The following is a 4,681-nucleotide window of genomic DNA, read 5'->3' as shown; positions in this document are numbered from 1 at the left end:
ATGTAAGAGAAAAGAATATAAAGGCAGCCAAGGAAACTCAAAGAGTTGTCATGAAGTCAAACACTGGGGATTAAAGAAAACATTCTGGATACCATAGTGACTGAATTGAATATCATAATGACTGAAGGATAAGCAAGAATTAACAAAATAAAGAAAAATGAAAAGGATATTCAACCAGTCACAGTCTATTCAGTCTTAGTTTTCAATATGAGCAAATATTCAGATTACTTACTACATTTCCAGAATATTTAGTTCTTACCTATTTAAATTCCATGGTTTATTCTTTGAAATCCAATAATCACATTGTCATAGTCTTCTCAGGCTAACTTGTTTCTTTATTATGAATGTCATCAATGCTTAGTTTATATGTATTCATGTGATCTTTTTCACCTGAAAAATTCAGGTCTGTCTATATACATCTATATATCTATATCTATCTACGTACAGACATAACCTAGCTTTCCAATTGCTTTCCAGAGCTTCCCACCTCTGGACACCATGTGAAGTGAGAAAAATAAAGGCCTCTTGTTTAAGCAACCGCACTTTATGTACTATTCATTGAGCATTTGATCTTTGAAAGCTGTTCAAATTGGTACACTAACTTAGGGTCAAATCTTTTTTTTATAATTTTACTTTCATTCGTATTCATAAGTATGAATGGGTATATATTCTCAAATGCAGAGTCTGTCCTAGATAAAATTATGAAATAAATCAAGATGATGTCTCTGGTCATCTTTTGCCTGCCAGACTATTACTCCCTTCCTCATTTTCCCCTCAGAGATTTTACTCCCCAGGGTTTCTACTATGATATGTTCATAGGGTTTCCATCCCAAACATCACATGGAGTATTAGCCAACATCTTTACTCATTGAACTTCGTGGCATATACCACACTAGTTTACCATAGTAATTATACCATGTACCAAGGAGCTCTGGTGGTGTAATGCCTAAGGCATTTTACAGCTAACAAGAAGGCTGGTGGTTCAAACCCACCAGCCACTCCTTGGAAAGAAGATTGGGCAATCTGTTTCCATAGTGATTGTTGTTGTTGTTGTTATGTGCCGCCGAGTCAGCCCTGACTCATAGCGACCCTTCCTTGGGTTTCCAAGGCAGTATCACTATGGAAGTAGGATTGCCCAACCTTCCTTCCGAGGAGTGGCTGGTGGGTTTGAACCACCAGCCTTCTGGTTAGCAATCAAGTGCCTTAGCCACTATGCTACCAGAGCTCCCTTCCATAGTGATACTACCTCGGAAACCCAAGGAGCGGTCGCTATGAGTAGGATCTGACTGGGAGCAGTGAGTTTAGAGTTTAACATGTACTAAAACTTAGCATGTGTCAAGAATCTTGATATATTATCACCTTTAATTGTCTCAGCAGTCATGCACAGTAAGTACTATTTTTAGCCCACTTTCCTAGTGAAAAAGTGAAAATTAAGAAAGAGTGAACTTTCCTGAGGTCTCACAGCTAGTCAGTGGTATGAAAAAACAAACCAAACTCACAGCCATTGAGTTGTTTCCAACTCATAGTGACCCCAAATGGGTTTCCAAGTCTATAAATCTTTAAGGAAGTAGATTGCCCTGTCTTCCTTCTGCAGAGCAGCTGGTGAGTTTGAGCTCCTGACCTACAGTCAAGTGCTTTATCCACCATGCCACCAGAGCTCCTTAGGCAGTGGCATAGCAGGGGATGAAGTGCAGAGGATGAAAGGCAGTTTTATACCAGGTGTGTGCTCTTACCCAATATGTAATAATATAGCCTTGATCTTAGATAGAATGTGGACCCTTTTAATTCAGGGAAATTCCCCCATTCCATACCAATTATTCTATTGATTAGATCAGTACAAAAAAGAATGTATAGATTTGCCTTCCAGGAATTAAACAATTTGCTCAGTGATTCTATTCATTGTGACATTTCCCTTTCTTATTATTAAGATTTTGACAAGTCTCAAAAATAAACCAATCTACAAAATGCAGTTCAGGGGAAAAAAAAGAAAATATGCATTAATTCACCCTCCATTTTAATCCCTAAATAACTTCTTAAGGTTATTCAGACAAATTCATATACAGAAATGAATAAAACGAACAGTGATGAAGTTATTTCATAAGTAAAATAAGGCCAGGAGTAAGATTAGCCATAGGAAAGTGTGGCATGTCATCTGTTATGGTGATAGAGGTAGGCTGCTTTATTATTTTTAGCTGCATCTACAGTTTGATTACAAAATCATCCTTTTGACATTAGTTGGTTACAGTGATAGCAAGATACTGTCAGTGTGGCATAGCAGATCTAATGTAATAATTTCATTCCCTGCTTACTGAACCTACATTTGACTTACTTCACATCCATCACAAACGAGTTACCTGAAATCATTGCTGTTGCAAATCCTGACTCATAAACCATTGTTTAGGGAAGAGTTGATGCTAAGAGATTAGATTAAATGTTGATAAGGCTACAAAAGTTCCTTTCTCCTCCCACCCTCCACCTCACATTAACCAAAAAAACCCAAACTCATTGCTGTTGAATTGGATCCCACTCATAGCAACCCCTCCTTGGGTTTCCAAGGAGATATCACTAAGGAAGTAGAGAGCCCAATTTTCCTTCTGAAGAGTGGCTGGTGGGTTTGAACTGCCAGCCTTCTGGTTAGCAGTCAAAGCCTTAGACACTATGGCCCCAGAACTCTGTGCTTTAAAAGAACCACATTGCTTAGAGCTAGTCTGAATAGCAGCAGTGCACCGGGATCATCATACTTAGTTCTGGTCAAAAAAATAATACCTAAGGAGCTAAGGAGCTATGGAGGAGATCTGGTTGCATAGTGCCTAAGGTACTTGACTGCTAACCAGAAGGCTGGCAGTTCAAACCCACCAGCCACTCCTCAGAAGGAAGGTTGGGCAATCCTACTTCTGTAGTGATACTGCCTGGGAAACCCAAGGAGGGGTCGCTATGAATCCGGGGTTGACTTGAGGGCACATAACAACAATAACAAGGAGCTATGGTGGAGTAGTGCCTAAGGCATTTGACTGCTAACCAGGAGGTTGGTGATTCAAACCGACCAGCCATTCTGTGGAAGGAAGACTGGGCAATCTACCTCCGTAAAGATTTACTGCCTTGGAAACCTGAAGGGGGTCACTATGAGTCAGAATCGACTGGATGGCAGTGAGTTTGATTTTATTCCAGTGCACCTTTTACACCAACACAAGCAAAAAGAATGATTGTTCTAGTTTAAACTCCTTACTGGAATCCCTTAAAAAAAAAAAAAATAGGCATTCCATCAATTCTTGTGGATGATGTTATTGCTATGTTATTTGTTGGTCAGTCACTTTCTGTGACTAGGTTTGAAGTGATCATCAGATGTATCTGTAATATTCCTTTCTCTTACTGTCTTTTTCTTTAGCAAGGATTTTCACACAACTTATTGCTTTGTTAAGAACACCCTTCTTGTTGTCACATTGATTTTCTAGCATGTATTCATAGATATTCACAAGAAAGGCAGTTAGGTAGGAAGAACGGTGACTTGGTTGTATCAAATAACTGATTCAACAGATTGGGATATTTGGAAAGGCCACGATCCTGCAAAATCCCTTTCAAATAGTTTCATACACTTTCATGATGTGGTGCTAGTTTGATCATTTCCAGAGTATACTGGACTTCTCTCTTCAGTACAGCAGGATCGTTGAAATTACAAAGTATCTTTGGCTCCAGACAGAGTTATTTCTTACATCTTCTTTGAGAAGTTGGTTTCCATATTGTAGTTCACTATCCCAAAGTTTAAATTCCTGGGTATCCCACTGTCAATGCTGTCAGGCATGATAATTCTTTGCTCTTATTAAGAATATCAGCAATAAACTCAACCTCCTGAGATGAATCTTTCAGCCATTTCACTAAAACTTGGCAATGACGCCAAACTGAGAGTTTTTAGATTATTCCTCAATGACTGCAGATGTGTAGTTCATTTCCACATGTAGATCCTTTTGAAGTGACTGTCTTGGTTCTCTAGTGCTGCTATAACAGACATGCCACAAGTAGATGGTTTTAAAGAACAGGAATTTATTCTCTTACAGTTTAGAAGGCTTGTTGTTGTTGTTGTTACGTGCCATCAAGTCAGACCCAATGCATAGCAACCCCTCCTTGGGTTTCTGAGGCAGTATCACTACAGAAGTAGATTGTCCCATCTTCCTTCCAAGGAGTGCCTGGTGGGTTTGAACCACCAGCCTTCCGGTTAGCAGTCAAGTGCTTTAGGCACTATGCTACCAGGGAAGGCTAGAAGTCCAAATTCAGAGTGCCACTTCTAGGGGCTGGGTGAAGGTCTCTTGAACTTGGGCTTCAGCTCTGCTTCTTTTTCCAAGGCCCACTGGAGCTGGGGGCTTCTTATAACTCATGCAGCTGCTAGCTGCTAAGGCTAACAAACCCAAGATCAACAGGTAAAATGTATTATTCCCAAGATCAACAAGCACATGGCAGGCCACTGGTTCAAGTCCAAGGACAATGTCAAAATCTGTAGGCAACAAGGCAGGACACTGGATGAAGACTTGGCCAAATGCAGGATCCAGTTGTGCCAGATACCTAGAGACCATCCTCAAAGCTTCCCCATATGTACTGGAAGTAGGCCACTCCCTGAAGGCAGCTAATTAGCTGCTCACAGCAGATTTCACCATGGATTTGATTACACCACATTCAATCACATCATGGG

At 40.1% G+C, this 4,681-nt stretch overlaps 1 pseudogene; it reads right to left on the bottom strand.

The window, feature by feature from the left end:
• Window positions 1–3,320: 3,320 nt before the first annotated feature.
• Window positions 3,321–4,681, bottom strand: part of LOC103198561 — a 2,600-nt pseudogene continuing 1,239 nt past the window's right edge.

This window comes from Orycteropus afer, unplaced genomic scaffold, assembly GCF_000298275.1.
Source record: "Orycteropus afer afer isolate SDZICR_OR568_19922 unplaced genomic scaffold, OryAfe1.0 scaffold00097, whole genome shotgun sequence".
In the NCBI taxonomy this organism is placed as follows: domain Eukaryota; kingdom Metazoa; phylum Chordata; class Mammalia; order Tubulidentata; family Orycteropodidae; genus Orycteropus; species Orycteropus afer.
The sequence above is the reverse complement of the archived record's forward strand: the minus strand, read 5'-3'. Positions and strand labels throughout refer to the sequence as shown.